This window comes from Haliotis rubra, unplaced genomic scaffold (genome assembly GCF_003918875.1).
Source record: "Haliotis rubra isolate DU_JTF1 unplaced genomic scaffold, ASM391887v1 Scf143, whole genome shotgun sequence".
Classification (NCBI taxonomy): domain Eukaryota; kingdom Metazoa; phylum Mollusca; class Gastropoda; order Lepetellida; family Haliotidae; genus Haliotis; species Haliotis rubra.
The window spans coordinates 110988-121263 of record NW_025765370.1 but is presented as its reverse complement, the minus strand read 5'-3'; the positions used below and the strand labels follow the sequence as shown (position 1 = coordinate 121263).

General features: G+C 36.7%; 1 long non-coding RNA gene across 1 annotated transcript; it reads left to right on the top strand.

Annotated features, from left to right (window-relative positions):
- The first annotated feature begins 8625 nt into the window (after positions 1-8625).
- Positions 8626-10276, top strand: LOC124269202. Its single transcript, XR_006896457.1, has 2 exons — positions 8626-9549; positions 9607-10276. It is a non-coding gene; the product is annotated as an uncharacterized LOC124269202 (long non-coding RNA).

Here is a 10276-nt window from a genome sequence, read left to right as displayed (position 1 = left end):
AGAAATGAATCGTATAGGGTTCATTTCGAGATACGTATGTAAGAAATACGGTATACAAGGGTTATGACGAAAGCATTTATGAGGCTATATTCAGTGGGAGAATTTATGTAACGTAAATCAACTGCGTAACATGCTACAGTTCTTGTAAGACTCCACTAAGGGGGATGGGGTTTCAGGTTCGATGGTGTTCATTTTATCAGTCACCTGTTTGACTGTCAAGGCAAGCCTATTTCCATGTCACTCAATAATTGGGAAGGATGCCTCGGGTATACGGTGATGACGTCATGTTATTTACTTGGTTGGCTCAATCGGTATTGAATTAGTATGATCATGCGAAGCCCTTTTCTGGTGTTCCCCGCCGTGATGTTGCTGGAATATTGCTAAAAGCGGCGTAAAACCAAACTCAGTCAGTCAGTCAGTATGATCATGCACATATATATACACAAAGCTGGGGCCAGTCCCTCATATAACGCAAATTGACGCTCGGGAAGGTAGCAGGGAACCAGCTTACACATATTCCTCAAGGTGCGATTATTCCTTCCATATGATAGCGGGACGCCTCTAGAAATGTGCAGGGGTATTAGCAATAAATATATAAAAGATGAGTCCAGATATTTCTTCTTGTCAAAACTCCTTTATCTGCACAAGACCGTTCAACGGCTCATCAGACACACGGCTAAAGATATTGTGCAGATAAGAGGTTTTGACACTGTACAAGTAATACACGAAGAGAATGTATAATTAGGGGATAACTGTACTGTGTTTGACGAATTGGGGACGTATACCGGCGGTTATATAGCCGCAAATTTAGTTATATCGGCGACGCGTAAGCGTTGTTTCATCATCTAACAGTGTTGGGTCAACAGCCCGTTGCGAGTAAGTTGTTTGAACTTAAAATTAAATTTATGATACTGTTTTGTCTTTTTTAACACAAATTCCACCCATTTTAGCTGGATAGGGGAGTTAATTGACCAATGGCTTCTGCAAATGACAATGTCCTGCGAAACAGCGTTACCCCAATAGTGTAGGGATACATTCAAAGGTTTCGGTGAATCGGTTTTCAAATTGCGACCGTATATGCTGATTATACGGTCGGAAATTTATAGCATTGACCAATCAGAACTCGTGTTACATACTAAGTTGAATTAGAATTACGAATATTAGAACAATATAACAGCGATCCAGTATGACTACCGTTCATTAATCGTTCATGTCCAGTCATTAATCAAAGGGTGATGGGGTGGTGTAACTAGTCTTAGGATTGCATCATATTCAGTCGACCACTTCTTTAAGTTAAGCGATATTTTTTGTGCACCCACTCCTCACAAATAAAAGACAATAAAGTCCATGACACCACATCGCGACCCCCTATATTGACTTACCTGTCTTTCTAACTTTTATTGCCAAAACAACACTTTCATTCCACCACGTACAGAATCACACACGTCTCTCTTTCATCAATGACCTGAAATATTATTTGAAAGTCAAGTCTACAAATGAACATTGTGCTTCTCATATCTTACGTCAGGAATACATACGAAGCAATACAGATGTCAACTGAACACTTGAATATTTCCGAATAATGACGTCTTCGGATGTTGTAAATGCATTTATGACGTTTGACATCACCCCGCGGAAATAAACATAACCCCAGAAGGTCATTGCAAAGGTGAAGGCTATATTACATTGGCTATTTCCGGTTCCGGATTTAACCAAGAAAACAGCTCCCAGCCCATGTTTACAAAAGAATTTCTCCAAATGCTGGTCAACTAAACTACGACTGGAAGATTTCAGTTTTCCATAAGGTATTTATAACATTGCTGCTTTGCAATAACTGCAAAACTCAAGTTGTTCGTGGAAAAATGTTCACTAAATTGATGGAGAAAAACGCTTTTCAAATCAACTGCCGCAAAACTGGCTTCATCCGATTTCATGATCGAGTGATTCATTCCTTTTATTGATCGACGGATCACATGGTCTGCATTATGACAACAATAAGTTATCGATCCCTATGTGTACATATAAAATGTATAAAGCGTTTGGTGTCACAATCATAACATGTTTATTGAGGCCGTTGTGGTTTTCTTCAGTGATCTAGATCACGGCCCTGAATGTTGGGAATTTAATTTATAACCGACTGTGGTATTGGTAAATCAACAGCACTTGAGTGGTCTTGAAGGTTTAGATTGAACGTTTTGTGCATATGTAGTCTGTATTACCATGATTACAGATCACTAATTGAATTTTTTGTTTGTTTGTAATGTATGTTATTTGAATTTGACCTGACATTAATGTGCATGTTAATTATTTGTGTCCAGGATTGTTTATGAAGAAAACGTTTTTGTAGCGTGTCAGTCATCTGACTGTTCTATGTTGAGGATCAGTTGAGAATTTGGTGACTTTCTAAGTGTAGGTTGGTGTTCCAGATCTGACTCTACACCAGATAGTACTAGAATTTGTTCTTTGCTGAGACAGTGGGATCTAAAACACAACATATGTACATCTGACAGCTTTCTAAAGGGCTATATAGTATGGAATGAAAACTGATACAACATGAACACTGAAGCAGATACTTTATACATTTAACAATAACAATAACATTAATATTTGCGCTTTTAGCGCAATAGATTGTGCGCAAATAATCATACCAAGAGAAATATTCATTGTGAAGTCATGACAAATACTCAAGTAGGAACAACATGCAATTTGTTTATTCTCTCAGATAACAACATCAAAGCAATTATTCCGGTCCATGTTTACAAACTACGTGATCAAACAATGTCAAGAACTCCAGATGTTTGCCTACCGGTTATTCCTTAACACAATGTAGCTTTGATCATTGCATGACTATCGGTTCTAAAAACGTTGGGATGGATACCCTCACTCAGGTGTTTGAAATGCGTGAAAAAACATCTGCGCTAACAGGCCTTTTGTGAACTTTCCGCGAACATTGCACCCCGTGAAAATATATACGATTACAGTATTTCCCTCCCTTTTAGTGCACTGACAGGTATAGACTTTGCCTCTTGTTTGAGACCATGAGCTGACCTGAGCTGTTAATCTAATCCATGTTACATTTTGTAGTAGATGCATTTCACATTATGTCTGTTTTGGAGATTGGTGGCAATTATTATGTTGGCAAGTCACAAGTACCTCTTGGAAGATATGAGCAATGTGATAACCTATAAAGAATATTTGTTAAGATCCATGTACTTGGGAAAATGGTGAACTAATAGCAATATTGGAAATACAGTACAAATTGAAATGATGAACAAGACATTGGCAAATAATTTGGGATCAAGTGAAATTCTGAGATCCTGAAAAAAGTATATTTTGTAAAACCTATTTATGACCATTAAGCATATATAATACATATTCAGACTTAACACATGTTTAGTTTGTAAAAAGACTAAAATGTTTGAGGTTTTGACCTGTAGGCATAAAAATTCATGCACTGAGAAATCTGAGATTGAAATTATGTTCTTTTTTATCATGCTTTAAGGTGAAATCATATTTTGTTCCCATCAGTAAGTCTTTGTTCATTTTATGTTCACAAAAGGTGGCATGTTGTCTTTTCTTGCTTTTTAAAAAATCTTAGGAACCATGAAAATAAACATAAGTGATTGTCTCCAAATCAACATGTATGTAAATGAAACATGCAACTTTATGGATGACAACTTCTTATTAATTGCATAGAGCGATGTTTCAATGTAGATTCTTACACTGTTATTAAGCTAAAAGTAGCTTTTCTTTTCATCCATGAAGTTGTACATTTCACTTTCGACTAACCAACCTGTAGCTTGCTGATCAAACAATTAGCATGCCTATAAATTAAAAAATACACACTTCCCGAAAAATCTGCATAATATTGTTCTTTTTTCAATGATTTCTCAGTAGAAAGAGTATTTGTAATTGTATAATACTGCTTATGAAAATGTTCAACCAATATCATTGATTTCATCACCGTCATGAAGAAAGGACTGCATCTCTTTTGGTTTTCCTAACGTCATGCTGTAATCAAGTTGATATGACTGAAATTTGCATGGAATAACCAACTTGCTCAATATTTCGTGTGTTTTTTGGGTTTCTTAATTTCGCCCCAATTCACAAAATTCCTCCTCTTTGATAAATGACCAGTCTCTTAAAGTGGTAAAGTTATTGACTTATTCTATAGAACTGTTCATTATCAGTTAATAGGAGTGAAAAAATCTCTTGTCCTAAATATCTTCTTCTACAAGACTTGTCTTTGTTTCAGATTGCAGTAAATCAGTCTAACAAGAATTCATGATGTCTCGAAGGGACGACGCCAACAACCATGAGAGACAACCTCTCCACAAGGATGGCTTTGATTCTGATGCAACCCCAGACACAAATAACCACCACGATCCAACAGACAGTGACCACGTGTCCGTGTCTCTCATCCAACATGGCCGCAACACAGACCGAAATGGCATGTCCTCATACACAACCGAGCCGATCTTCCAGGACAATCTGGAAAACCCATACAAGGACACCACAGAGTCGGACCCCAACCTGCGCCGAGTTGCATCCTCAGACTTGCTTCCACGTCCATGGCAAAGCTTCAAGCAGGTGCTCATTGCATCCTTCGTTAGTTGTGTGTTGTGCATCATCACTGGTTTCCTTGCTGTGCGATACGCCCAGCGTGCACGGATGCATCAGTCAAAGGGCCTTCTCGGAATGGCCCAGAAAGACGCAAAGCGGGCGATCATGTTCGTCTATGCCAGCGTGCTAATCGGCATCCTGTTGTTTTTCATCATTATTCCAATAGCAGTTGTTTGTAATACTGGATGCTAAGTTCGATCAGTGGAATTGACACTTCCCAACAGCAGATGATAGACAAACCTGTGACCTAAAAATGCAGTGAACAATCAGTGGTTTCCAAATACATGTGTAAATGCATGTTTTTAATTCATGATCATATGCAGGAGATTGACTTCAAGATCCACAAAGAAGAATAAATCCAATATGGCTATATAAATGGATTCAGCCTAGTGTGGAGACTATGAGACTTGCAGTTGTCCTCAATGGGTATGATTTGTACTATAGCTAAAGCAGGAAATATGGTATGCTTCTTTAAGAAGCTGTATTACACATATCTCCTATAGTGTTTCATAGGGAATGTGTCTCAAAAAGTGTTCTGTCAGGGAGGTGTCTTCTAAAGCATTTGGTAGGGTGTGTGTCTAATGCATTGTTCTGTAAAGGGTGTGTCTCCAAAACTGTTCCATAGGAGATGTGCCTCAAGAGATGTTCTTCTTCAGATATGTCACCTAATAATAATATGTTCCTTTTTAATCAAACTCCTATCAACAGTGTATGAAATAAGCCAAAACCCCAGCCAGACATCGGGGCTGGTATTGGTAACTTCAAAATGTTACCAGCCCACAATGGATTTAACCAGACCAGGCAATCCAAAGAAACTTACTCAGATGTATGGAATTTATCTAAAATTTGTACCAGACCAGTGCTGGCAAGCTGGAAATTTAGACCATTTGTCAGAAATCTAGCCTGTCTCGGGCGGTCAGACGGCCTTATTTCATACACTGCTATTAACCCTTATTTAGGATGTATCCAAAATAAGTGTTCTTCTTCTTGGTGAACTGTTCTGATGTTCTGCTTAGTGGTATTTTTACTTTAGTCTTCTACAAAGTAATCCTAACTCTAAGGTGATCCCACATGGGTACAATGTGTGAAGCCCATTTCTGGTGTCCCCCCCGTGATGTTGCTGGAATATTGCTAAAAGCGGCGTAAAACCAAACTCAGTCAGTCAGTCAGTCTAAGGTGATCAGGGTGATGTGGTAGCCTAGTGGTTAAAGCGTTCACTCGTCACGCTGAAAACCAGGTTTGATTCTCCACATGGGTACAATGTGTGAAGCCCATTTCTGGTGTCCCTTGCTGTGATATTGCTGGAATATTGCTAAAAGTGGCGGCAAACCATAGTCACTCACTCACAAAGATGATCATAATTCTTATACTCAACATACACTTACGACAGTTGTAGCACTGTTTAAGATATCTACTACAGTGTTACCTTTCTTATTCAGATCTTATTATTTTAGAAATCTCACCACATGGAATGTTCAGGTTACCATGGTAACAATGACGATCAAGATTACATAGTTTATAAAAAGGTACATGCTGATAATGAAACATTAACAACTCTCAGTGTCTGATTGTTGTATTTTTATCTTAGATTTCAACACATGATCATTTTCCTAGGTTAATTTCAGATGATATTGTTGATATCATGTTATGTTGTTTAAAATGGGATCATGTGTCTTTAGCACTAGCTTGAGAAAAACATATTTAATTCACAGCTTGTGTCATGCACTTGGCTGTAGGGGGCCCTGCAGTGTCCTGTAGGGGTGGTCTCACAAGACAAAAGCGAGTTTTTGTTTTGTAAATATTTTTATTAAAATATTGTTACAACTGTCGTAGGATTTAAAATGGACATTTAAATGCTTATATGTACCCCAAGGAGGACTTTCTTCAAAGAATTCATAACCTCTACAGGTTTGTACAAATTTCTTCCATTGATTATCTTTGCCTTGTCTATTGCTCTGTGTAAACAGCATGTTGTTAAATATATATTTGAATCATGTGAAATGTAACTTTTCCTTGCTGCTTTTTTAACCTGTTTTTGTTTCATTTGGGAATAAGATACATTGAACTTTTGCTAATTATACTGAAGTTTGTGCATGTTGTGCAATAGATACAAAGGGCCCAATGCCTCCAACTTGGGGTCAGGAGCAGAATGAGATAGGGGAATGTAAGAAATATTGAGTCATACCCTATGTCAGGTTGGATTGTAGACAAGATTTAGGCTTTCAAGTTTGACATCAGTATAGTTTTATTATATAGTTATACTATGATTATTGTATCATCTGTCTGTGGTGAAACTGTGGAATCGTATGTCTAATCACAAGCTTTTGACATGTTGGTTCCAGGTGGTGGTAAGATTCATAGGATTCACAGACATCACTGTGAATCACTGACCAGGATTCATTTGTGTATTTATCCAACAACCCATTAATCCCTTTGCAACAATGATAATCATATTATGTTTGACTCCATTAAATTTTCCATGTGAACTTTTGCCATGTATATCCAGAGCTGTTCTGTTACCATGGTTACAGGGTGATTGTCTGTTTTGGACAATCATTCTGATAGAATTACATATGATTGCCATACATTTAGTTGTCAAAGAATCATCAGTATCATGTGCATGGGCAAATTTAGCTGTCAGACATATGACCCTGAATTTAAAATCCCTGCCTTAATCATCCATTCTGTTCTTCCACTGCAACTCTGTATATGCTTCAGTGTGTCCTGACTAGAATAATATCATAAATTAAGGTTTTAATATTTTAAAAAATCTGTACAAATTCAGCTACAGGGCTGTTGAATAGGAAATATTTTATTCACGAATAACCATGGTGTTCATGGTGAATTGAAATGATAGCTTCTTACTGATAGGAAGACACGACTCGTTCCAGCACATGACAATCAGTTGTGTAAAAATTGTTTACATTAATGAAACGACATTTTACAAGAAGTTAATGTTTTGAGAAATGATTAAGTTTTGGGGTTTGTTATTTTCACTGCTTGCAGTTAAAGCAATGAAAGTTTAATCTTTGATAGTAAAGAGTGTTAATCCAGTTACCTTTCCCAAGTATACAATGTGTTAGATGTTATCTATGTGGATGAAAGTGTTTTTCTGCTTTCATTAAATGTTTCCTTTGACAGCAGGGCAGGCTCATTAAGTATGTGGAAAGGTCAGACCAACAGGTCACCAGGTTGAATAAAAAGCAACCTGTCGAATGTTTCCCTCACATTTCTACTGTCACAGAGAATATATTGATCTGACTTTTATGTTTGACGACAAAAAATGGCATATTAATTTTAATTTTAAAGTGAATTAATGATTTAATTTTACACGTATCTTTTAATACTCATCCCACAGGTTTTTTTGCCTTTTGAACCAAGAGAACAGTTTATGTAATGCAAGATGAAGGTCTTGGAAATATAGGAAAGGTTCAGGTTTTAGAAAGGTCTCCAAAAATATGTACAGTTTGAAATATAAAATACTAATTTAACTTTGGTGTTATTTCATGATAAGAACTATCGTGACAATTGTACCTCCTTTTTGTCCTGACAAACAGTTTGAAGCGGTCCCTCAAACTTTTACTTTCATTTTTTGTCAGAAAGGGTTATCTATGTTTGTAACACATTGATGCTAACAAGCTTCCCAGAGTGCTCCACCAGGATGTGTTCATAGTGGTTCAGTTTTTAGATTCTTTCGTTAAGATTAGTTTGACTTTCATACCACCTGAAACAAACACATCGGGTTATGACCGAAACATGAATTATTGTTAATACATGTTCTTTAGGGACCGTTCATAATTTATGGCTAGGGGGAATGATGATGATTTTGGGGTGGGGGTGTTCCATCCATTTTGTCTCTGGGGGGGGTCATCAATTTTGTACACACATACTAGGGGAAGGGGGTCAGCAATTTTGTACATAAATATATATTTAAAATTATGCTTAGAAATTATGGGAAGGGGAGGGGGGTCATTGATTTTTTACATGACTTGCAAGGGGGTGTCACTTATTTTGTACATAAATTTTAGAGGGGTCATTCACATTGTACATGCTTCTCTATAAAATCATCATCATCCCCCCAAGCCATAAATTAATAACAGTCCCTTAAGTTCATAATGTGTTTGTCTCTATTTCGACTTTCGATAATCTTATCAGCTGTTAACAGAACCAAAGAATTAGTACTTACACTGTTGTAAACTGATTGATATATTTATCTTGTAATTGTGTAAATTGTCTTAGATTGAGGCAGTGCAAGTCTTGCTTCAAAAGGATCACAAAAAATCCTCTAAAAAGCAAAAGAAGGAAACGCAAGCATGGGTTTATAAAATCCTTGTTTATTCAAATATTATTCTCAGTTTTAATCATGTTCATCTTTTATTTGATATTTCATATAGCTATACTGGATTCAGTGATAAAAGTCTTTTGTTTTGTTTTTTTCTAAAACAGAAACGTGGGAACTTTATGTGGTTGTCCAAATATAACTGTAAGGTGATTGACATGAGACAGTCATTGTTGCCTGTGTCATGAGTTACTTTCTCTTGAAGTGTACATGGAAAATACTTGACACTCTGGATGGAAACCACAAGAAACAAATGGCTGTTTTCGCTGAATAGATTTACAGCTGATATGAGTACCATATTGAGTCAAAGTATTTTATTACTCTTTCATTATTGATTGTTACATAACCATGCAAATATATGATATAACCTGAAATACACTGATGGAATAGCAAATGGAACAGATAATCATGATGAGAATGCAAATATGAACAATCATTTCACCGTCATCTGGGATGGTACATTTGTAAGGTAGTTTTAAAAGTGTTCACTGACCACACCGAAGACGTGGGTTCAATTCCCCACATGGGTACAATGTTTGAAGCCCATGTGTTTCTGAAAGTGTTCTATAAGGGCTGTGTCTCTTAAAGTGTTCTGTAAGGGTTGTGTCTTATAAAGGGTTCTGTAGGCGACGTGTCTCTTAAAGTGTTCCATAGGGGATGTATCTCTGAAAGTGTTCTGTAAGGGATGCGTCTCCTAAAGTGTTCCGAAGAGGATGTGTCTCTGAAAGTGTTCTGCGCTCTTCTTCAAAACACATACCAACACATTTCTCTGTTCCTTTCTCCATCAGTATATTCAGAGATCATCATTGAAAAGCCACATGGTGTTTCATTTTTTCATTGGATGCAATTGTTTAAATGCAATGGAAACATGCAGAGATGTAATAGTAAGCTTGAGATATTGGTACCTTTTTCGAATAAGACTTTCATATATTCATTTGTGAAGATTGTTTGAAAAAGGATACACCTAACTCAAGCTCAAGTTTAGTTGTAGTGTAGAAAGATGTTCCATATTTGATGCAATGTTGAATACCGCTATGCTGCAATGTTTATGTCGGTGATGTCTGTTCAACAGGTGGTCTAGTTATTTTTGTCAGCATTGTTGATATGGTTTCTAGAGAAAGCACTTGTTTTCATAGACAAATAAATGGTGTCTATTTTAAGTATTCTTTACAAACACTTGTTAAAAATCAACAGTCCAGAAAAAACGTTTGTAAAAATGTGCCATATTTATTTACAGAAAAAGCACTTTGTATGCATTTATTCAAATCCAGATTGTTGATATGATAATTAAATTAAATGTTACCTTCATCATCA